General features: G+C 44.1%; 1 long non-coding RNA gene across 1 annotated transcript in view; it reads left to right on the top strand.

Annotated features, from left to right (window-relative positions):
* Positions 1–608: 608 nt before the first annotated feature.
* LOC118145500 (uncharacterized) overlaps positions 609–24,811 on the top strand; it is a 28,781-nt gene continuing 4,578 nt past the window's right edge. Inside the window, exons 1-3 of the long non-coding RNA XR_004730654.2 lie at positions 609–774; positions 4,408–4,528; positions 23,976–24,129. This is a non-coding gene — a long non-coding RNA (uncharacterized LOC118145500). The remainder of the gene's footprint in view (positions 775–4,407; positions 4,529–23,975; positions 24,130–24,811) is intronic.

Genomic DNA, 24,811 nt, shown 5'->3' with positions numbered 1-24,811 from the left:
GGTCATTATTATTGGCTCCATTTTGCAGATGAGAAAACTGAGGCTCAGAGAGGTGGTATAACTTGCTGAACATCACACAGAATGTATAGCATGGAACTGGGAATCAAACTTGGGTCATGCCTTTTCCCATTACCCCTACTTCGTGGAGGCACCCAGCCGTGCTGCTTACCTGATGGGGACTGTCAGTATCTGTCACTGTAATTAGCTAACTGGGGCCTGGCCCTGTGCCTCGATGTTGGAAGCCAGCCACCTGGAAAGTTGTGCCAGTTTGTGTGGCCCAATGGGTGGAATTTCTCCATCATACCCACTCCTCTGCTTCCCTCCTCACCCACTCAGGGTTCCTGCTTCTGATGGGGGCAGGGACAGCCAGTTGACAATTTAGCTCCTTAAAGCAAAAAAGAGTCTTTCCTTCCTGATCAGTAAAAATCCAAACAGGAAAAAAATAAGTAAACAACCCTATTTTAAAACAGGGTTTAGCAAGATTCTTTGCTGTTCCCCAGGGAGAGCCAGTGCTTTATGATTTACTGGGTATTAAGTGGGGGTGGAGATGTCCTTTGTGACTCAGGTGAGGAACTGCCAGCACCCACCCCGGGTTGCCTACCCTCCTTGGTTACATCCTAGCTACAGCCAGGACATGTGAAGGACAATCAATGAACCAGCAGGCAAGCAGCATGAATAGGGAGGGAAGAAAGCCTTCCTCCTGGGCTCTTCTCACAAAGAAAATGACCATCTAAAACAACAGGATTAACAAACCAGCCTCTGGAAGCGTGTTGGGTAGGACTGGGCCAACCACCACCCCCTGTGTGTGCTTCATTTGGCTGGTCTGACTTCATAGTGGGGCTGGGTAGTGATGAGGAGGTGGAGGCAAGGGTGGCAGGGGGTGCTCATTGGCTCCATCTGTTCCTCACCCTTTGCCCCACCCTAAGCTGTCTCCTCTGTTGACCTGAAGCTTTGGCTCAGAAGCCGGAATTTCGTTTGCAAACAGCACCCAGGGGCCTGGAATCTTTCTTTCCTGTCACCCTGAGTCCCTGGGCTGTGCCGACTTCCTTGTTAGGCAGCTCTAAGGTGAAGTAAGGCTTTTCTACCTTACCTGCTTTCCACCCATTGCAGTCCTCCTGCCCAATTCCTGTAAGCTGCCGGGACTACTCCACGCCACAGGAAAGCAGGTTCTGGGCCTCATCACATCTGGTTCCTGGGTCACCCTCTGAACTACATCCTGAGTGGCCCTTATTCTCTTGGTTCTGATGCTACCAACTTTGTTCTGTTCCCATCCCAGGAACAGCCAATAGCCTCTCTATTGTAGCTTTCTCAGCTTGGCTTTCCAGGCCTTTCTGAGGACCCCCTGATAACCAAACTGCATGTCCTGGGAAAGAGGTCTCTTCATATGGAACCATTCAACACAATTCAAATTCATTCAGTATAACACTCCATACTTTCTCTTTTGCAGTAATTACCAGACTTGCAAATACTGACTCGACTTCTATTTTTTCCAATACACCAAAACCACAACAACGGCAACAGTGAAGACTAATGTTTACTGGACACTCACTATGTGCCGGGATCTGTGACATGTGCCCTGTGTATGCTGCCTCATTTAATCTGACAACAACTCTGGCAATTAGGTGCCAGTATGACTGTGATTTGATAGATGAGGCACTGGAAGCTCAGAGAGGGTAGGTGACTTGCCTGAGGTCACAGTGGGCAATAAGCCAGGCCGAAGGTAGGAGTTCAATGCCTGTTTGCTGAATGAATTAGACAAATTGGCCCATGTGTTTGTGGCCAGTGGGTGCACTGAGGATGGATGTGCTGGGCAGGTGTACTGGCCCATGTGGGGGCTGGAAATAGATCCAGGCAAGCATAAGGAAGAACTTTCATGGGGCAAGAGCTCTTGAGTAGGCTCAACATAAGGTGTTCAGATTAGGGGAAAAGGAGAGGGAAGAAGGGAGTTAAGCCTCAGGTGGGGGACAGGCAAGATGACCTTTAAGATCCTTTCCAGCTCCAAGAATCTGTGGTTGTTACATAATTCTTAAAGAAACGAATAAAACCCTTTGCAAATATGATGCGCTTCCAGCCTCAGCTCTATGCTGTTATGAACAGGAGCTCAGGGGATATTCATTTTGTTGCAATAAATGTCAACAATGGTAAGGTCTTAAGCCCTTTGGGGATCAGTGTCTATGTCCAGTCATCCAGGAACGATATTAACAACAGCTGGCATTTGTGGAGTGCTTACTACATATCGGACAAGATTCTATAGAGCAATAGTAGGCAATATTTATGGAGCGCTCAGGTATTAGGCAAGTGAGTATATATTAGGCAAGTTGTATCTTTTGCATGCATTAACTCAATTCTCACAGCAAATCTATGTGAGAGTGATGGATTAGTCAGGCAAAGATGCAATATCAAATTAACCCCGAGTCATCAGTGGCTTTATACAATAAAAGTTTATTTCTCGCTTTCTTTTTTCTTTTCTTTTTTTTTTTTTTGAGATGGGAATCTTGCTTTGTTGCCCACGCTAGAGTGCTGTGGCGTGATCTCTGCTCACCGCAACTTCTGCCTCCTGAGTTTAAGCAATTCTCCTGCCTCAGCCTTCTAAGTAGCTGAGACTACAGGCATGTGCCACTGTACCTGGCTAATTTTTTTGTATTTTGAGCAGAGGCAGGATTTTGCCATTTGGCCAGGCTGGTCTTAAACTCCTGACCTCAGGTGATCCACCCACCTTGGCCTCCCAAAGTGCTGGGATTACAGGCATGAGCCACTGAGCTTGGCCTATTTCTCACTTTCTTAAATTCCAAAGAGGTTGGGATATTTTTTACCTTTTCTGTTTCATATGTGGCCTCCAAGGAGGCTGTGGTAAGGAAAGAGACTGTGAAGGAAGGTGATGTGTTTTCTATTTGCAACGCAAGACCCTATTGTGATAGTTTAACGAGGAATCAGATGTGAGGCATTTCAAACCATGCCTTCTAGAAAATAAAGGCTCAATAAATGCCAGTGATGACAATAGTGATGATCTATATGATTGGAGAGGTGGTGGGGGTCCCCACATTGCTGTGCACAGAAGTGGGAAGACGTAGGAAGGTAGAATCTCAAATTAGCTAAATCCTGTTGACTGGAGTCATCCAGGCACCTGTCAGGAGGTTCAGTCCAGTTCAAGTTTAGAGGCCATCCTGAACAGATAAGGGAGTGTATCAGCTGCCTCAGCCCACTCTGCCAGGTGTCTGGTGCCTGGTAATACTTAATACTGTACCCGCCCATGTCATCTATGCGCCTACCTCTACATATATTGTTCTGTCTCTGTGACTAAGCATCTGGTAGATCATTCTGGTCCAATATCATATCATCATATCATATCATATATCATAATCTATCATCTATCTATTTCCATCTATCTATATATCTCATTCACTTATCTAATTTCTCTCATCTATTACCTACTATCTTCTATCATCTATCAATTATTTATCTACTATTATCTATCTAATTATCTACTATTATCAACCTGTCTTATCTATCTTTCATTATCTCTGGACCTATCACCTATATAATCTCTCTGTCATCTATTATCTATGTTCCACTTATCTAATCTATTTATCTGTCAATCATCTATGTATATTTATCATCTATGTATGTGTATATGTATGTATGTACCTGTCTTTCACCTACCTACCTACCTACCTACCTACCTACCTACCTACCTATCTACTTATGCGGGGATTGCATCCATTCCTAAATTTCTTACAACTCGTTACTCTGTCTGACCCTTGTTAGGGTCCAGAGCCATGATGCTGGGAACCGTTCATTTAAGGGAACCTCTGCTGCCTTATAGGCTCTCCATGAATACCGGTGGCTTCCCAGACCTGTTCATGTGCTTCATGTTATTTGACTGTCCTCAAGATGACCAAACTGTGTTTCCCATTCCTTTGTCCTTGGAAAGAAGTATCTTTCTTCCCCTTTCCACCGGTCTAGTTGCTTCATGCCTAAGTTGCTCTGAACCAAGGATCTGAGAGATGGGGAACAGACAACTATTTAATCAGAGGCTTTTTTGCAGAGGGATTGCTAGCTTGGTTCTGGAGTCAGACCTACCCTGCTGTTTTCTTGCTGAATCCCATTGGCCAAGTCACTTATGTGTCAGTTTTCTTGTCTATAAAATGGGGATAATAATGTTGCTTAATTCAGACGGTTATTGAGAAGATTAAATGAGGTAATCTATAAAAAGTGAATAGAACAGTGGCCAGCACATGGTAATACATATTAGGTGTAATAAAAATTGTCATTATTTTAATCTAAACCTGTCTGTCTCTAAGTCTTCTGCTTTCCTACTCAATCACACATCATAAATGTATCCCTCGATGGAAAGCCAATCTGAGCAGACTAACCTTGATTTTTTTCTTTATTCTGTTAAATTCACAGGGGATACTGGAGAAGAGTATTTTTAGGAGGTGTTACTGTGAAGCATAGCAGGTGGCCAGATGGTAATGGAAGGAAACACAGCCCCTTCTATCATCTACAAGAACAACTGAGTGGCATTCAGGTATGTAATGAGAGAAACTACATTTCTAGAGACATCATCTTGGATCCAGGTGGAAGAAGGTGGCACCATGGAATCTTGCCAGACAGTATGCCTAGGAAAAAAGCAATTGTGCCCAGTCCCTGTTCCCTAGGTAGTCCGTTCCTTGCCTTAGCTGTGACACCTGGGAATTTACTGCCGTCCCCCTTTTGCAAGCTTTCCTCCAGAGGATGGTGATGAGGTCATGTCCAGATGATATTCTCCTGTAGCTTGTGTTCCTAACAGAGTTGACTCCTTCTTTTCTGATCACAGGCATTGCTAGAAAATCAAATTATGCCTCTGGTAATAATATCTCAGTGGGAAAGGAAATTCCCTTGGTTTCAGAGTTTCTCTCTGGAGCCCCACTCTTCTCTTCTTTGATTTGATTTTACTTTTATTTCTTGAGAGGATATAGTAAATCTAGTGGTCATTTTTCCATTTCTTGACTGCTTGGCATTCATTGCTTTCTCCAAATCTCATCTGGTAAGCATCTGGTAGATCATTCAGGTCCAATATCATATCATCATATCCTATCATATATCATAATCTATCATCTATCTGTATTTCATGTATTTATACATCTCATTCACTTATCTAATTTCTCTCATCTATCAATTATTTATTTATCTACTATTATCTATCAATCTGTCTTAGCAATCTTCCATTATCTCTGTATCTACCACCTATCTAATCTCTCTGTCATCTGTTATCTATGTTCCACTTACCTATTCATCTATCAATCATCTATGTATATTTATCATCTATGTATGTGTATATGTATGTATGTACCTGTCTATGGTATATGAATCTGCTACCATTATATCTGTGAGATTTGGTGGGAAAAGGATTCCCAGTGCTTACCTCCTGTTCCTAGGGAAGCCAAGGAGGACCACTTACTTCTTTTCCAGTCTTAGGAAAAGCCAAGAGAAGGCGAGTGTCTAAACCCAGGCAAGCAGATACTTCTTTTCTGGGTTTTAAACATTTAGTCTATGACTGGGGGTGTAGAGATGGTTGGAGAACCTGTCTTTGAAGACTGAACTGGATAACTCATGGGGAAGTCTATGCTGGGATTCCTAGACTCTCCCTTGAGGCCACTTTCTACTTTGATTCATTCACAAAAAAGGGTGTAACTTCATAACTTCCTGGTCCAGATAAGTGTCTTAAATATGTGAGGTAGTGGAGTGAGGAAAAGAGGAAGGTTAGGCCAGTGGGGAGTTCAGGCTTCTCCTAAACAAAGCAATGGAGAGCCTGAGTTTTGAGTGCAACCCAGCATCTAACATAGCTAGTGTTCTCATACTTGTTTGAAATGTCCCAGAAATACCAACCTTTTAGCATCCAAGCTATATGCTTAGAATGCTCCTTGTTCCATGGTATATATGAGCCACATTTTTTTAAGTTCAGCCTATTGTTGATGGGCATTTGGGTTGGTTCCAAGTCTTTGCTATTGCAAATAGTGCCACAATAAGCATACGTGTGCATGTGTCTTTATAGTAGAATGATTTATAATCCTTTGGGTACGTACCCATTAATGGAATTTCTGGGTCAAATGATATTTCTGGTTCTAGATCCTTGAGGAATCGCCACACTGTCTTCCACAATGGTTGAACTAATTTACATTCCCACTAACAGTGTAAATTAAAAGTGTTCAAAAAAAAAAAAATAGAAGAGGGCTCCTTGTTCCCAAAAGGTACCTCCAAACCCTTTCTCAGACTATGTAGCCTGATTTGAAGACCAGAAAATCAAGCCTCCACAGTGAAGCGGCAGAGGGCTTTGAGGGGTGCAGCTCTGAGCTGGGATCAGAGCTGACCTCCGGCATCTGGCCCAGGTGCTCCCTTCCCTCTCTGTGAAAGACACCAAGCTGTGCTTACCAAATGGCATGGCGGTGGGCACCAGGGATGCCTTTACCTGAGGTGGGGAAAGACATTGATTGCTATATTAAGAGTTGGATAATCCTGCTTATAAGAAGGAAGTTTATGTCTTATCCATGTCAGCCCAGGGCTGACACCCTGGCTCCGTGGTCCTGGGCAGCTGACTCTTTCTTTGCTATCCTCCAAATGCACATTCCACCTAGTGGCTGAGATGCTGATTCAGCTCCCACTACCACAGGGCTCTGTCCAGCAAGCAGGAGCTATTGGGAGGGGAGAGCATGCTTCTATTTTTTTAAGGCCTGACCCATGGCTTCTGCTCATAACTCATTAGCCTCAATCCAAGCATTTGGCCACAGCTAGCTGCAAGGAAGATTAGGAAAGATAGCAGCTACTGGGTGGCTGTGTGTCCAGATAAGATACCTGTTTATAGAAGAAAGGGAGAATAGTTATCAGGGAGATAACCATCAGTTTCTGCTCTGAGCTTCATGTGTATACCCACGACCACCCAATAATCTTTCTATTCTCTCATCAGAGCGAAACATCTTCATGCTTTTCACACAGCAGGAACTTAAAGGACCTGAATGAGGTTCTGCAGGAATATCTAATGGTAGATCTTCAGGCGCTCGGCAGATGGGCAGAGGAGACATTTTCTGACAGGGACCCTGAGTGCTCTTCCTGTCTTCCCATGCTGGCAGTCACTTGCTCTTTTTGTTGAACTTTTTCTGTCTCCACTATGTATTCTCTTCTTCAGCCATGCTTAAACTCAGATGCTGTGACTCCCATTCTAGCAAAGGCAGCCCTGAGCAGAAGGCTTTAAGAGTGATCCCCCCTGGAGAAGCCAACCAGTGCTCCCTGCCACATCTCTTCCATCCCTCCTGGTATGCCCGTGGCCTCTAATTCTCCCGTTTGTACACTTTGTCCTTGTGCTGCCAGGCCACACGTGTCCTTGTGCTGCAGGCATGGACATCTGAAAGGCCGCCCAAGGAGAACCAGTCCACAGGCTGGGCTGGGCAAATTGCATTCTGTCTCTGGAGAACTGGAACTGAGCAAACGGAACTAAGTCAGTTAGTTGATGGAGGGGCTTGAACTCAGAGGTCACATAGAATTAGGGTCAGAGTTCCTGCCATGAGAAATCAAAACTGTGTATAAACTGCAGGTTTTGAAGAGTACAGAGGAGCCTCAAGTAACCTCCAAGACTGATCTGCTCTAGGCTAATTGGGCAGATATGCAGGGAGTGGGGAGAGACGGTCTGGCTAATGAGAGATTTTTCCCATTCCTCTTCCCATTCTGTGTGCCCAAGCTCTCCGCCATTGCCCATCTTTGTGTGCTTGCCTGGTTGGCACAGTTAGCAAAGTGTAATAGCTGGGAGTGTGAACTATGGTCTCGGATTGCACTGGGTTCAAGTCACCGCTCTTTTGTCCCTAAGACCATGAGTATGGGCAAGCAACCTAATCAAGCCAGCCTTGGTTTTCTCATCTGTAAATGGGGATTCTAGGAGTACTTCCTAGGACAGCTTGAGGATAATGCAAGTGACAAGTGCACAGGTTAGCTTGGGAAGGTTTCTCAAGGCTTTCAGGTTTCCTGTCCTCCCTCCCTCTCCCCGCCACCCTCCCTCCCTCCCTCTCCCCCTACCCTCTTCCCTCCCTCCCTATCTCCCTACCCCTTCCCTCTACCCACCCCTGCCCCCTCCCTTTCTCCCTCCTCTCCTCCCTCCTTCCTCTTCTTCCTTCCTCCCTTCTTTTTTGTAACCAACAGTTCAGGACAAAGGGGAAGGCATCTGAAATGCCTTCAGGTTCCAAAGGGCAGTGAAGAGCCTTGCCTGCCGGTCCACACACACCCTGGTTAGGGAGGCAGAAAGAGCAAGAAGGTAGGAAGGAAATGCAGAAAGGGGAGGAGGGAAGAGGGGCCTGTGGAGGAGAGGAGGAAGGAGAACAAATGAGGGAAAGGGGCAGGGAAGGAGCAAGGCACTGACCACCTGCAATGAAGGAAAAAGAAGTTAGTCACTTTCCCCTCCAACTGCCTTAGAGATGTGACCTTGTCCTCTGAATTAATTCATGGAGTGATTTGCCTAATTTGATTCTGTTCCTTCCAAGCCTCGAGCCCACTTTCCTTCCTTTTGTGGATGAGGAAACTGAGGCCTCAGAGGCTCAGTGACCTGCTCAGGGAGATGCAGTGAGGAGGTAGTGGCCCTGGTGTCCTGCTGACTCTGACTGCAGTGCCGCCCCCTCTGGCACACACTTGTGTTCCAGAGATACCCTTGTAAGATACCCTTGATGCCTGGTCGTTGGCTCTCCTCCTCCCCTTGCCTTTGCTCTGTATGGGAAGAACCAGACGCAGTGTGCTTGAAGAACCTTCCAGAAGTCTACACTAATGAATTTTTATTTCTTCTCACATGAGAAGTTGAGACCTTCTGACCTCAATATGGAAAGAGACGCTAAAGATGTAAATCAGCCACTCTCAGGTTCATCAAAATAGCTCAGCAATGCAGCTCCCTCCTCCCCCTCTCATCCAGCATCTGAGCTCCTGCTCCTGGTCCCTGCTACCTTTCTGTTAACTTCTTTTTCCTTCACTGCAGGTGGTCAGTGCCTTGCTCCTTCCCTGCCCCTTTCCCTCATTTGTTCTCCTTCCTCTTCTCCTCCACAGGCCCCTCTTCCCTCCTCCCCTTTCTGCATTTCCTTCCTACCTTCTTGCTCTTTCTGCCTCCCTAACCAGGGTGTGTGTGGACAGACAGGCAAGGCTCTTCACTGCTCTTTGGAGCCTGGAGTGCAATACACTAACATTATTTTGAAGAATTCCAAGGTCCTCTGGATCCTCGGATGCCTGTGCTGTGGGTGTGGGGAAGGTAGGGAGGCCTGTGGTATGGTGGCCATACTGCAGACACTGGCACCATCCTGCTAGTATTCAATGCCCAGCTATGTCTAGGACAAGTAACTACACCTGTGTGGATCTCTGCTTCATTGTCTGGAGAAAGTCAGCAACAACAGTATCCATCTTACAGGGTTGCTGGGAGGAGAACATGAGGTCATGCAGGTACCTAGCGCAGAAAAATCAGCCAGCAATGATTAGTCATTGCTATCTTCTCAAAGTCCTGTAGACCACAGGTGGTCCCAAGACAAGGCTTGGGTGCACATGAACAAGTGGGGTGGGGATCCGGGAAAGGCTCTGTGACTGAGTAGTACAGCAACCAGCAATGCTGAGATGACAGGCACAGTGGCCTAGCAGGCAAGCACAAGCTTTTTGGGGTCAGACAGACCTGCCTTGGGTCTTGTCTTTTCATAACAGTGGTACTTAGGTCTTATGAAAGGACATTCTTTTTATTTTATTTTATTTATTTATTTTTTTGAGATGGAGTCTCACTCTGTCACTCAGGCTGGGGTGCAATGGCGCAATTTTGGCTCACTGCAGCCTCCGCCTCCTGGGTTCAAGCGATTCCCCTACCTCAGCCTCCTGAATAGCTGGGACCACAGGTGCACGCCACCACGCCCAGCTAATTTTCTGTATTTTGGTGGAGACAGTGTTTCACCGTGTTGGCCAGGATAGTCTCGATCTCCTGACCTTGTGATCTGCCCTCCTCGGCCTTCCAAAGTGTTGGTATTACAGGTGACTGCGCCTGGCTGTGAAAGGACATTTCTAATCCTCAGGACCTTCGCCCGTAAACAGCAGATGCAGAGGTACTGACTTTGTGCGCACAGAGCTTAGCACAGAGGTTGGGAGATATTATTAGTCATTTAGAAATCTGTGGTTTGATCAGTTTATGACTTTCTACAGAGGATGACTTGCATCGAACAGGGCTTTCAACCTTTTCATGATCATTCCATGATCTCATTCCTCCACGAACACGTTTACACATTTCTCTCCTTTAATCCCCTGCCCCCTGGATTTTTGTTACCACAAATATTCTGTATATCTGTGTGTATACTATACATATATCTATGCTTCATATAGAGAGAAGATAATTTTTTTTTTTTTTTTTTGCCCACCAAAAACCAATTTTTGCCCCCACTGAGAATGTATGGCTTGGACAAGTGGCTCTCAAATTGGGGTGATTTTGCCTTCCAGGGGGCATTTGGCAATATCTGGAGACTTTTTTTACGTGTGTATGCAGGCAAAGGGCGGTGCTACTGACATTTAGTGCCAAGAATCCTACAACGCACAGGAGAGTGCCCACAGCATAGCATTATCCAGTCCCAAATGTGATGAGGTTGAGAGATCTTGCTGTAGGGTTATCATTTTTTTCTTTTCTAACCTAAGGATACTCAAATGGGTGCTTGTGTCCTGGTGATCAGACAAGGTGGGAGATGCATTGGCGTGCTTTTTTCCCTTTTTCTTTTTGTCCGTGTGGGTCAAGGTAGCTTCTTAAAGGCACTGAGGGAGGCTGGACATGAAGGAGGTCCAGTGTCGTGAGTGTGACATGATCTAGCTGGATTAGGCACCATTGCTCCATTTCTCATCTGCCTTCATTAAAAAAACTCCATACTTTGCAGGGTCATGTTTTAGGTAAAATGTGGGTGGGACAGTGATGTGGGACTCCAGGGTCCTTTGTTAAAATAGACCATGCTGTAGTTCAGGCAAGACTAATCCTTAGATAATTACGATGATTGCTAACGTTTATTGCACACCAATCCATGTGTCAGAGACTGCATTAAGCACGTCCTTTTACATGGATTCATTAATGATATTTTCCTAACTATCCTTTGAGATAGGGGTCATTACCATCCTCCCATTTTACAGATAAGGATTATGAGGCTTAGAGTGGTTAAGTAACTTGTTTGGAGTCACACATGTAGGAAGTAGGATAGCTGGGATTTGAACTCAGGGCTTCAGACTCCAGAGCCCACAAACTTAATATAGACTTACACTACCTCTTACCTCTAATACAAGGTGAACTCTTGTAAGTGTCAGAAGAGGTATTGCAGAAGTGCTCCTAGAGTTCAGAGATGAGAGATGACTCCCAGCAGGAGAAACCAGGGCTGCCTTCCTAGAGGCAGTGACACCAAACAGGGTGGGAAGGATGGGTGGGAGTGGCATAAGTAGTGCCAGGGAGGGCATTCCATTCAGAGGGGAACTGCTCAAGCAAAGGCACAGAAGTAAGGAAATGCCAGGAATTATCTTCCTTAGGAATTACTGGGCCACATAGGACCCTGTGGGAGCCAGTGTACCAATACATTTTGTCCTGACTTCAGTTGTAAAGGGCATGTAGCTGCAGGCCCCATGGCAGTGCTTCTAAATCAGGGTTGCTCAGTCATGGCACTATGAACACCTTGGGCTGGATAAGCCTTTGCTATAGAGGACTGCCTTATGCATGGTGGGATATTTAGCAACATGTTTCTCTATTTAGCCTCCCAAATGTCTCCTAACATCGTCAAACATTTCCCCGAGGGGGGCAAAATAACCTCTGGTTAGGAACTACTATCCTAAACATGGAAGAATGTGGGCAATATGGGCTGGGGAGGCAGAAAACCTGGGTTTTCATACCAGCAAGTTAGTGCTGTGTGACTTTCAGAAAGACATCTTCCCTCCCTGGGCCTTAGTCTTCTTACCTAAAAGATAAGGCGGCTGATTGCAGTTTATATTTCCTGAGGACACTTTTCATTAGTGGGCTGAGACTGGTCCCAGACATGGGACCAGCAGCTCCCGATGCCAGCTGTTGCTCCAGTACACAGTGCTGTGATGCCCACCCCTCCCCCTGGCAAACTGGCAGCCACTGGTTGTGTGCTGAGCCCAGGGCGGGGCCTGCCACTGCCAGTGACAGCAGGTGTGTGAAGGGCTTTTGGTGTCACTTTCCACAGCAACACCCAGCTGACACCCCTAATTATAGTCAGGGGGAACAGGACTCAGGAGGTGGCAAGGAGCTGTTCTTGGTGTGAGAAAATGATTAACACCAGCAAACTGGCCAAGTGGGGCTGCTAACGTCATTTCCTGAGGTCCGGATGGAAGAAATTGCCCTCCCATTTCTTTAAAGGAAACTTGGTTCTCACCTTCATTCTGTCCTGGGAACCAGGCAGATGTTCCAGGAGAGGGGAGGCCGTCGCAGGTTTCACTTGGCTGTGGAATTTAGAATCATGGCAGACGGCTGCGCAGTGGAGTGCTGGGAGGCTCCCTCCCATGTTGAGAGCTGCTTCACTGTGTAGAAATGGCGGGGAATCCACTGAGGGCCAACGTGGTCAACTTTGTGCCCTCAAGGAAGTCAGTCGACCGGGCGCGGTGTCTCATGCCTGTAATCCCAGGACTTTGGGAGGCCGAGGTGGGCAGATCAGGAGTTCAAGAGATCGAGACCATCCTGGCCAACATGGTGAAACCCTGTTTCTACTAAAAATACAAAAATTAGCTGCATGTGGTGGCACATGGCTGTATCTCAGCTACTTGGAGGCTGAGGTAGGAAAATCGCTTGAACCTGGGAGGCGGAGGTTGCAGTGAGATGAGATAGTTTGACTGCACTCCAGCCTGGCGACAGAGCGAGAGTCAGTCTCAAATAAAAAAAAAAAAGAAAAAAAAAAAAAGAAAAGAAAAATGGTGGGGAATTCACTGAGGGCCAACTGGGGTCAACTTTGTAACCTCAAGGAAGTCAGTCAACCCTATGGGTCTCAGCTCCATCATGTGCAGAAGGTCTACAGTAACAGGCTCTCTCTTCTAGGGCTGCAGGGAGGATAACATGAGTTCTCAGAGGCGCTCGGCTGCAGCGGTGATGAATGAGCCCAGAGCTTCTGCACCACGTTTCCTTTTCGGCCTGAACTATCCTTGGCCTTCAGTGACCCTCAGCGGGAGGTAGACCCGTTTTATAGATGAGGATTAGGGAGGTTAAAACCATTTTTCCAATGTCTCTCAGTATGTGGTGGAAAAATGGTTGAAGCTCTAAAGGATTCCACCAGGGGCTGATTCCAAAGCCTGCGCCCTCAGTCCTGTGTGAAGTCCTAACCCCGAGTGTCTGCCACTCACTCCCCCAGCCTGTCCATCAGAGCCTGGAATGCAAACTCTCAGCGCTTGCTGTTCACTGTGGGCCTCTTTCCAGAAGGAAAAAAAAAAAAAAAAACAAACCAAAAACCAACAATGCGTGTGGGCAAGGGGATGAGCAGATAAGGGAAGCGTGATGGAGACAGGGACATCTGATAAGGGGCCAGAGAGCAAAAGGAAGCAGACATGGGAGAACCCAGGGCGAGGGTAAGATAAGAGAAAGGGGAAGATGAAAAGGTGCCTTCTGGGAGCCAGGTGATAGAGGAGAGGAGCAGATAAGGGGCAGCATGAGCCATGGCCCATGGGGAATGGGGAATGGGGTCATTAAAGCGGGAAGGAGAAGTAGATAAGAGGGCAGAGAGGGGTGGAGGGAGGCAGACAGAGACAGGCAGGCAGTCCTGGGGCCTCTGCTCCCAGAATTCCAGACCTGTTTATGTATCTGGTATGATCTTATTCTCTCTATTCTAAGGGTGAGTCCACGGCTTTCCCCAGGCCATGACTCTTAGTCCATCAGATACAAATATCATGGCAGGAGAGTGGGAGCTCCAAGGTGACCTTGTCTGGCACTGGCATTGGACAAACTCCCTCCTGCCTCCTCTGTCCAAAGGAGGGTTTGCTCCCTCCCTTCTACCTTCCTTCCTTCTTTTTTTAGTTTCCTTACTTCCTCCACCCAGCAGTTTCACTGCTAAATTCTGTTCCAGGCTCAAGGAATGCAGTGAAGATTGCTGTGCATTCTGATAGAAGAATGAATATTAACAACAAAATAGATAAATAAGGTACATGAGATAGCCACCACTGCCCCGAAGAACATAGAATCATGTACGAGGACAGTGAGCGATGAGGTTGGTTACGTTGGGTTGGCGGGTCAGAGGGGGCTTTTATGAGGTGATGGCCATTTAGGTTGGACCTAATGATAAGAAGGAATCAGTCATGAGAATATCTGAGAGCAGAGGAAACCGCAAACACAGAGGTCCTTGGAGGGCATGTGCCTGGCTTGTGGGGCTGCATCCTCATGACAGAGGGAGAGTGGTATAATCAGGTCGAAGAGGTGGAGGGGCCAGAGTGTGCAGAACTTGGAGTACAGAATTTATACCAAGTGTAAGGAGAAAGTCTGCAGGAGCCTCACTTGGATGAGGCTAGGGTGCGTCCGGTCACATGGAGGCTATGCAATGTAGTAGAAAGAGCACGGATTGGCCAGGAGATCCAGGTTCCACTCCCGACTTTACCCCAGCATACATCGTGACCTTGGGTAAGTCAATGTCCTCCTCTGGGCTTTAGTCACTGCTAGTTGTGAGCTGGGAGAATGAGACTCAGTGATCCCTAAGGTGCACTCAGTCCTGACATTCCATGGACATTTGAGCAGAGTCAGTGAAGGCATCCTGTGATCCTCCAGTCTCCCTCCTTCCCTCCTAGTTTTACCATGTACAGTAGCACCAAGTGAACCAGTTCAAATCTTGACACCGTCACTAAATTTGTGTGTAACTTTGAGCGAGGGGCTTAACTATCTTGAACTTCAGCTTTCTCAGTAATAATCACACCCACCTTATAGGGCTGTCATGGGGGAGGAAAAGAGGTAATTATGTAAAGGATTAAATCAGCTCCTGATGCACAATAAATCATTATTACTGGTGCCAAGGACTCCCAAATCTTTACTTGGAGGTCAGGTGCGTCTCCCAAGCATGGGCCAAAATATTCACCTATTGATGGATCATTTCTACTTTGAAACTGATGTACCATTGGCACCTCCAGCTGAACATGACCAAAATCAGACTCATCATCTTTCTTGCTCCCTATTTTCTTCCCCTTCTTGTTCTTGCTCGCTCGTGGGTCCCTTATCTTGGATCATGGTACCATGGTTTCCTAAGACACTCATGCTCAGTCTCAGCATTATCTAGGACTTGTTTTCTCACATCCAATCAATCACCAAACCCTATTACTTAACCTTCATCGTGTCTCATTCTTCTCCTCATTTTCATTCCTAATGCTTTCCTTACCCCTCGCCTAGATTACAGGATCATCTCTGAACTGGCTTCCTGCTTTGTTTCTTGTTCTTTGTCCCTCATTTCTGCCATCCATCACCTAGTTTTCAAAGACTGTTGTCAGAGTGACCTTAATACATATCTCTGAAAAGGTCACTTTGCTGCTTAAGAGTCTTCTGTATCTCCCCATCCACTCTAGGACACAAGTTAAAACCTGTCACCCCAGCCTGCCTTCAAAGTCTTTCAAATGTGAATATGACTTGCTTTTCCAGGGCCTTCCACCATCCTCCTCTAACGCATCTCGAACCTTCCCTGAGTGTGGCTTACTTCTGGAGAACCTCAGGTGAAGTTTCTCCCCTCTGCCTAGAATCTATCTACTCTCCAGGGCTGCTTGTTCAGGTTCATCTATACTTGGAATCTGAACTTTGAGCCTATCTACACCCCATGGAGGCTTCCCAGATTTCTATGCGCTGCCAATCTGCTGGATCCTAGTTATCACATGCTTACATATTACCTCTTCTATAAAGTACCTACAGGTTTTCCTGAACTGATATGAATCCATTTTTTCTCCCCTACTAGACTTGTGAGTTCCTGGAAGATAGGGACTTTTGGTCATCTTTATATTGTTGGGTAGACCTAGTAATAGTTTAAGAAGCCTGTTAAGTCTCTCAAACCAAATGGAGTTAAAATAGGACCCCTCAGTTCACCCCCCTCCCCAACCTCTATTGCATTCCCTGAGCAATCCTATTCCTCCCTCAGACTTTGCCTTCTTGGTAAACAGCACTGCCCTCCACGCAGTTGCACAAGCTGCAAACCTAGGGATCATGCTTGATTCCGGTCTTTCTTTCCTCCCACCCCACATCCAGTGCATCCCCAAGGTTAGCTCGACCTCCAAAATTCATTCCAAACTTTCCCACTTTTCTCCACCTAACCTGCCACCTCTTTCTCCTGGGCTGCCACAGTGACACCCAAGTGGTCTCCTTGCCTCTGTTCTTGCTGCCCTGTACTCTATTTTCCTTTCTGAAGTGAGAATGTTCTTTTACAATGTACATCATGTTCTAACACTAACTGACGTAAAACCCTAAAACCCTCTAGTGGCCTCCCATTACATGGAGTAACATGTCGATGTCCTGCTCTGGTTTGCAGAACCTTGCATATCTCTTTCTTTCTTTCTTTCTTTTTTTTTTTTTTTTTTTATGAGACGGAGTTTCGCTCTTGTTACCCAGGCTGGAGTGCAATGGCGCGATCTCGGCTCACCGCAACCTCCGCCTCCTGGGTTCAGGCAATTCTCCCGCCTCAGCCTCCTGAGTAGCTGGTATTACAGGCACGCACCACCATGCCCACCTAATTTTTTGTATTTTTAGCAGAGATGGGGTTTCACCATGTTGACCAGGATGGTCTTGATCTCTTGAGCTCGTGATTCACCCGCCTTGGCCTCCCAAAGTGCTGGGATTCAGGCTTGAGCCACCGCCTGAATTACAGAGGTAATGCACCCGGCCCGCATATCTCTCTTTCTAGCCACCGATCATGTTACTCCCCCTGATGGCCACACCACACCTTCAGCCATGGCGACTTTTCTCCAATATACCAAGCTCCTTCCAACCCCAGGGCCTTTGCACTGTCACCTCCACCTGTACTACTGTTTTCCCTGATCTTCATGTGGTTGTCTTGTGTAATTTATATTTTAGCATAAATAACTTTCTTAACTGGATTATCTATCCAATTATTCCATCATATTGCTCCACTTTAAATCTCTGCATTGTACTTATTACTCTCTAATTAAAATTATTATAATTTTACTTTGCTTGTTTCCACTCCACTAGAAATAAACTCTGAAATTAGGGACTTTGTCTATCTCAGTTTCCAGTGTATCCTAGTGCCTAGGACAGTACTTTGCACATAAGAACTTATTAAACAATGAGAAATAATAATAATTACTATAAGTAATGATCTATTATCTACCAAGCTATTATATAGTGGGAAAAATGGGGATATAACAATCTTATGGGGTTTGTGAGGATTAAAGATCAGTTATGTAAAGTGTCTAGTATGCTATAGGTCCTTGCCCGGTATCTCCCAGCCGGTAAGGGGCTGAGCAGGGCTCAGATGCAGGTCTTGCTACCTCTAGTACTGAGGCTTTTGCCTCCACCTGGGAGAACTGGTAATATTCTGGTCTGTTTTGTCTGCCATTAGTAGAATCACAGAAACATATCTGTGATTGTTTTGTATTGCATATCTGTTTCATCCTTCTCCTCATGAACAATATGTCTTTGTATTTAAAGTGTACCTCCTGGCAGTCAGCATATAGCTGTATCTTGCTTTTTTACTAGTCTATCAATCTCTGCTGCTTAATGGGTGGAAAGCTTTCTGTTGATTTTGAAAAACTATTTCTTTGAGTTATTTTCTTAGGGGGTTTATCCAGTGATTAGAATGTAAATTTTAATTTGTTATAATATTAACATGATACGTGAATGAAAACTCTACATTAACACTAACTGAATTTTGGTAAAATACAGAAACTTTTCCCCTATATAACTCCATATCCTTCATGCTATTATTTAGACGCATATGACATCTATGTATGTCAGAATCCATACAACAACTCAGTGTTGTAATTATTGTTTTATAATGTCTTATATCTTTTAAAGAAGTTAAGAGAAGGAGAAAGATATATGTATTCCTCTTTTATATATGTTTTTAACTTATTTTTAAATTTTTATGTCTCTTGTGTATGTATATGTGTATCTGTTATATTTGCCCACATACTTACACGTTGGGTGCAGTTTATATATATTTGGTAGAAATGGGGTTTGGCCATGTTGCCCAGGCTGGTCTCAAACTCCTGGGCTCAAGCAATTTACCCTCCTAGGCCTCCCAAAGTGCTGGGATTACAGTGCAGGAGTGAGCCACTGTGCTGGCCTCTCACTGCTTTCAAGATTTCTCTGTGTTTGTCATTTAACCATTTGACTATGATGTGTCTACGTGTGAACCTCTTTGTTTTTATCTCATTTGGCATCCCTTGGGGAGTTTGGCCCATTATTATTATTATTAAATTTGTTATTAAATATTTTTATGGCTACATCATAGGTGTATATATTTATGGAGTATAGGAGATGTTTTGATACACACATGCAATGTGAAATAAGTACATCTTGGGAGAATGGGGTATCCATCCTCTCATGCATTTATCCTTTGAGTTACAAACGATCCAATTACATTCTTTAAGTTATTTAAAAATATATAATTAAGTTATTATTGACTATAGTCACCCTATTGTCCTATCGAATAGTAGATCTTATTTATTCTTTTCATTTTTTTTGTACCCATTAACCATCCCCACCTTCCTGCTTTCTGCCTATTTTTATCTCTCCTTTCCTTCTGGGACTCCTGTTACATCTACATGTAGAGGAATAGCTCTAGGGTGGTGCCTTACCACCTAAGACTTGAATTTGATCCAACTCTTGGGGAAAAAACCTTGCTATTCCTCATGTAATGAGGGGAATAAGCAGTCTTGTGGGGAGCTGCCATGAGGAAGTTTATCCACATCTCCTTAGCTTGCAGGGGAAAGATATAAGGCTGGTTTTATCCACCCCCTTGTTTCAGAGGATTTCCACCTTTGACCCACTTAGAGTAGAGCTGCTGACTTTGTGTATGTCTATTAATTTTCTGGCTGTATTTATAGGGAGCCCCTCAGTAACACAGCCACCCACTGCCTGCGCAGCCTGTCATCTGGCCCCTCCTGTTTGGTGGTGTCCAGTGGAGCTAGGGATATAGAAAGCAACATTATGCTGACTGATTTTGCATCTGTATAAGTAATAAACTGTCTGAATTCATTTGGGCTTATCGTCTTTTTACTGGCCTAATATATGACATTGTGATAAACTGCAGTAGAGATTTCTATACCCCTGTTAGCCAGTATGCTGTTGCTTTGGGACCATTTGACAGTATGTTGGGATGTTGGGATGCTTGATGATACCCCTATTGGGTTAAATAGTGTTCCCCAGAAGTTCATGTCTACCCAGAACCTCAGAATGTGACTTTATTTGGAAATAGGGTCTTTGCATATGTAAATCAAGTCAAGATGAGGTTATAATGGATTAGGTTGGGCCCTATTCCAATGACTGCTATCCTTATAAGAAGAAAGACATTTCTTTGCAGTGGCATACATGGAGGGAAGATGATGTAAAGATACAAAGGGAGAAGAACATGTGATTGGAATGATCAGTCTACAAGCCAAGGAATGTCAAGATTGCCAGCAACCACCAGAAGCTAGAATTAGCAAGAAAGGATTTTCCCCTAGAGTCTTTAGAGAGAGTGTAGGCCGACTGACACCTTGATTTTGGATTTCTAGCTTCTAGAGCCATGAGATAATACATTTCTGTTGTTTTAAGTCATCAGTTTGCAGAACTTTGTTAGAGTAGTCTTAGGAAATGAGTACAGTGGTATACATGAACATCAACACGTGTTACACATGAGACATGAACAGGTCTCTGAGGCTCTTTTCATCTTTATTCAATATGTGTTTATTTCTATTGTATTGGATCATTTCCATTAATCTACCTTCAAGTTCACTGATTCTTTCTTCTGTCATCTAAAAAGTCTGTTGTTGAGCCTCTTTAGTGAATTTTCCATTTCAGAGAGTTACTGAACTTTTCAACTCTAAAATTTCATTTGGTTCTTTTGCATGATTTCCATCTCCTTACTAAGATTCTTTATTTGTTGAGTCATTGACTTCATATTTTTCTTGACTCTTTAAACATTGTTTTGTTTAGTTCTCTGAACATAATTATTTGTTTTAAAGATTTTGCCAGCTAAATTCAACACCTGGGTCCACTCAGAGACCATTCCTCTTGACTAAATTTTTTTTTATTGAGTGTGGATCATGTTTTCCTATATCTTTGCATGTCTCATAACTTTTTGTTGTTCCAGACTGGATAATTTAGGTAACATATTGTAGCAGTTCTGGACTGTGATGTCTCCTGGGAATGGTTATTGTTGCTGCTTGTTTGTTTAGCAGTTTACCTGGACTAAATCAGTGGATGCTGTCTCCCTTGTGATGTGTGGCTACTGGTGTCTTTCTTCAGTTTGTAAAATATTATTTTGTTTTAAGCCTGGATTCCTAGGGGTTGCTTCTCTTTCTTCACATTAGTGGTCAGCTGATGTTTGGTCACAGGTTGTGCTCAAACACCTTATATTAGTTTTTCTGTTGCTGCCGTGTACCACAAGTTTAAGTGTCTAAACAACATAAACTTACTATTTTAGTCCTCTATGGGACTCACTGAGCTAAAATCATGTCATTGGCAAGGCTGCATTCCTTCTTTTTTTTTTTTTTCAACCTCCACCTCCCGGGTTCAAGTGATTCTCATGCCTCAGCATCCCAAGTAGCTGGGATTACAGGCACCCTCCATCATGCCTGGCTAATTTTTGTATTTTTAGTAGAGATGGGGTTTCACCATGTTGGCCAGGCTGGTCTCGAACTCCTGACTTCAAGTGATCCACTTACCTCAGCCTCCCAAAGTGCTGGGATTACAGGCGTGTCACTGTGCCCAGCCAAGGCTGCATTCCCTTCTGAAGGCTCTGGAAAAGAATCAGCTTTCTTGTTTTTTCCAATTTCCAGAGGGCATTAACATTCCTTGTCTATGGCTTATGTTCTCCATCTTCAAAGCCTGCTTTTAAAGCGTCCTGTGACTAGATTGCGCCCACCAGGATAATCCAAGATAAACTATCTCAGTGTCCTTACCCTTCATCCCATCTGCAAAGTTCCATACACCCTTAACATAATCATAGGTTATGGGATCAGAACTGAACATCTTTGTGGGGTGGGGAAGAGAGGACTTTATTCTGCCTACACAGACCTCAAGCTAGTGAGGCTTCTATACACTTCTGTCAGATCTATGTGGGTTATCAAAGTTCAGGAAGTTTTCAGGTCAGCTCTGGCCGTTACTCTCAACTAGATCATCTTTCAGCTTCTCTGCATGTGCTCTGTATCCTGGTGTGCCAGGGATCTGTGGAGCCCCTTTAGGACAATCTGATTTCCTGGATCTCCTGGTTAACTTTCTGGTTAGTCTACAACCAGAGCTGCAATCTCAGGTTAGTAGAACTGCTGGCTTTCCCAGTTTACTGGTCACCACGATTGCTAGCTTTATTGACAGGGATGATGGGTGTGGATTTTTTTTTCCCCTTCCATTCCAAACCAAGTGAGTTCTCTCTGCAGCAAAGTTGCTGGTTCTTACAGCCAGTCCCATTGGGCTAGAACTACCCTGCTGATCAAGCTGGACAGGGGTGGGGAGGGTGAAAGCAGCCTCAGTCTGAAGCTTGAATACCACAAACTTCCGCAGTTCCCCAAATTTAGCAGTTTTTCATGAATACAAACTTTATTTGCAATGTGGCTCTGTTTGATTTTCAGAGCCCTGAATCATTGTTTTTGACAGTTTTGATTTTAGTATTTAGAGTTGTTTTCTGGGGAGAAGATTTGCTAACCTCCTCATTTTGCCATACTGGAAGTCTCTCCTGCTTCCTAATTGGAGGGTTTAGTTCCAATATTATTACATTTAGAATATTTAATTATATTGTTGGTTTCTCAATATTTTTTCTTAGTATTTGATGACTTCTATCTGTATCATCTGTTTATTTGTCCCTCTTTTCCTCCTTTCCTGCCTTCTTTGGGATAATCAAATATTTTTTAGCTGTCCATTTTAATTTATCTATTGACTTTTTAACTGTAATTTTTTTTGTATTTTTTTATTTTTTAGCTTTGATTATCCCATTTTAATTTATCTATTGACTTTTTAACTATGATTGTTATTTGGTATTTTTTTTTAGTGCTGCTCTAGGCAACATACATATCTTTCATTTATCAAATAGATCTTTAACTAATATTGCATCACTTCCTATGAAATGCAAGGACCTTGCAACAGCAAGAGAGCACTTACCGGAACCCACCTTCTGTGCACTACTGACATACGGGTATTCCTTGTTTCATTGCACTTCACTTTATGATGCCTCTCAGCTACTGTGTTTTCTTTACAATAGAAAGTTTGTGGCACCCCTGCATGGAACAAGTCTATTGGTGCCATTTTCCTCAACAGCGTGTGTTTACTTTATGTCTCTGTCACATTGTGGTAATTCTCTCAGTATTTCAAACTTTTTCATTGTTGTCTATCTGTCATGGTAATCTGTGATCAGTGCAATCTTTGAGATTATTGCTGTACTTGTTTCGGAGCACCATGAAGCATGCCCGTATACAATGCTAAACTCGATCCATAAAAGTTGTGAGTGTTTTGATTGCTCCACCGACTGGCCATTCAACCTCTCTCCTCCTCTCCTTGGACCTCCTTAGTCCCTGACACAGAACAAAATTGAAATGAGGCCAGTTAGTCACCCTACAATGGCCTCTAAGGGTTTAAGTGGAAGGAAGAGTTGTACATCTCTTACTCTGTATTAAAGGTAGAAATGATGAAGCTTAGTGAGTAAGGCTCACTAGTGTCTTTCACGGAGGTTGAAAGCTTTCACTAATGTCGAAAGCAGTGATATGCCGAAACCTAGGCTTTTTGTACCAGTTGAAAGTCCTTGAAGGAAGTTAAAAGTGCTACTCCAGTGAACACACGAATCATAAGGAAGCAAAACAGCCTTATTACTGATATGGAGGAAGTTTTTATGGTAATATTGGTAATATTGTGGAGGAACTAGCCACAATATTACCTTAAGCCAAAGCCTATTCCAGAGCAAACCCCTTCCATTCTGCGAAGGCTGAGAGAGGTGAGGAAACTGCAGGAGAAAAGTTTGAAGTTTAGCAGAGATCGGTTCACAGGTTTAAGGAAAGAAGCCATCTCTGTAACATAAAAATACACAGCGAAGCAGCAAATGCTGATGTAGGAGCTGCAGCCAGTTATTAAAACATCTAGCTAAGGCGTTGATGAAGGTGGCTACACTAAATGACAAATTTTCCATGTAGATCAAACAGCCTTTTATTGGAAGAGATGCTATCTAGGACGTTTATAGTTAAAGAGGAGAAGTCAGTGGCTGGCTACAAAGCTTCAAAGAACAGGTGGACTCCGTTGTTAGTGGCTACTGCCGCTGGGGATAGTAAGTTGAAGCTAGTGCTCATTTACCATTCTAAAAATCCTAGGGCCCTTAAGAAATATGCTAAACCTAATCTGCTTGTGCTCTATATAGGTGAAACAACAAAGCCTAGATGACAGCACATCTGTTTACAGCATGGCTTGTAAGATATCTTAGTCACACTGTTCAGAACTATTGCTCAGAATAAAGATTCCTTTCAAAATATTAGTGGTCACTGACAATATACCTAGACACTCAAGAGCTTTGATGGAAATGTACAAGGGGGTTAATCTTGTTTTCAAGCCCAGTAACACAATATTCACTGTGCAGTGCATGAATCAAGGAGTAATTTTGACTTTCTAGGCTTATTATTTAAGACATACATTATGTATGGCTATAGCAGCCAAGAAGTGATTCCCCTGATGGGTCTGGGCAAAGCAAATTGAAAACCTTCTAGAAAAGATTCATCCTTCCAGATGCCATTAAAAATATTCATATTCATGGGAGGAGATCAAAATAACATTAACAGTGATTTGGAAGAGGCTGATTTCAATTCTCATTATTTTCTTTGAGGAATTCAAGATGTTAGTGGAGGAAACAACTACAGATTTGGTGGAAATAGTAAGAAAACTAGAATTGAAAGTGGAGCCTGAAGATGTGACTGAATTGCTGTAATCTTATGATAACATTTGAATGGAAGAGGAGTTGCTTCTTTTAGAATAAAAAAGTGAGTTTTTTTGTTTGTTTGTTTTGTTGAGACAGAGTCTTGCTCTGTCACCCTGGCTGAGTGCAGCGGTGCAATCTCAGCTCACCACAATCCTTGCCTCCTGGGTTCAAGTGATTCTCCTCCCTCAGCCTCCTGAGTAGTTGGGACTACACGCATGTGCCACCACGCCTGGCTAATTTTTGTATTTTTAGTAAAGATGGGGTTTCACTATGTTGGCCAGGCTGGTCTCGAACTCCTGCCTGTCTTGGCCTCCCAGAGTGCTAGAATTACAGGCGTGGGCTATCCCACCCACCCAAAAATGTGTTTTTGAGTTGGAATATACTCCTGGTGAAGATGCTGTGAACATTGCTGAAATGACCACAAAGGATTTAAATATTACATAAACTTGGCTGTTAAAGCAGTGGCAGAGTTTTAGAGGATCAACTCCACTTTTGAAAGAAGTTTGACGGTGGGTAAAATGCTATCAAATAGCATCCCATACGACAGAGAAATCATTTGTGAAAGGAAGAATCAATTGATATGGCAAACTCCATTGTTGTCTTATTTTAAGGAATTGCTACAGCCACCCCAACCTTTAGCAACCAGTATCCTGATTAGGCAGCAAATTTTAATTTCTTTCAAGAACTTTTTCCCCCCTTTTTCTTTTTTAGACATAGGGTCTCATTCTGTTGCCCAGGCTGGA

This window comes from Callithrix jacchus, chromosome 10, assembly GCF_049354715.1.
Source record: "Callithrix jacchus isolate 240 chromosome 10, calJac240_pri, whole genome shotgun sequence".
Classification (NCBI taxonomy): domain Eukaryota; kingdom Metazoa; phylum Chordata; class Mammalia; order Primates; family Cebidae; genus Callithrix; species Callithrix jacchus.
Note: the sequence above shows the minus strand (reverse complement) of the source record. Positions and strands in the feature narration are given on the sequence as shown.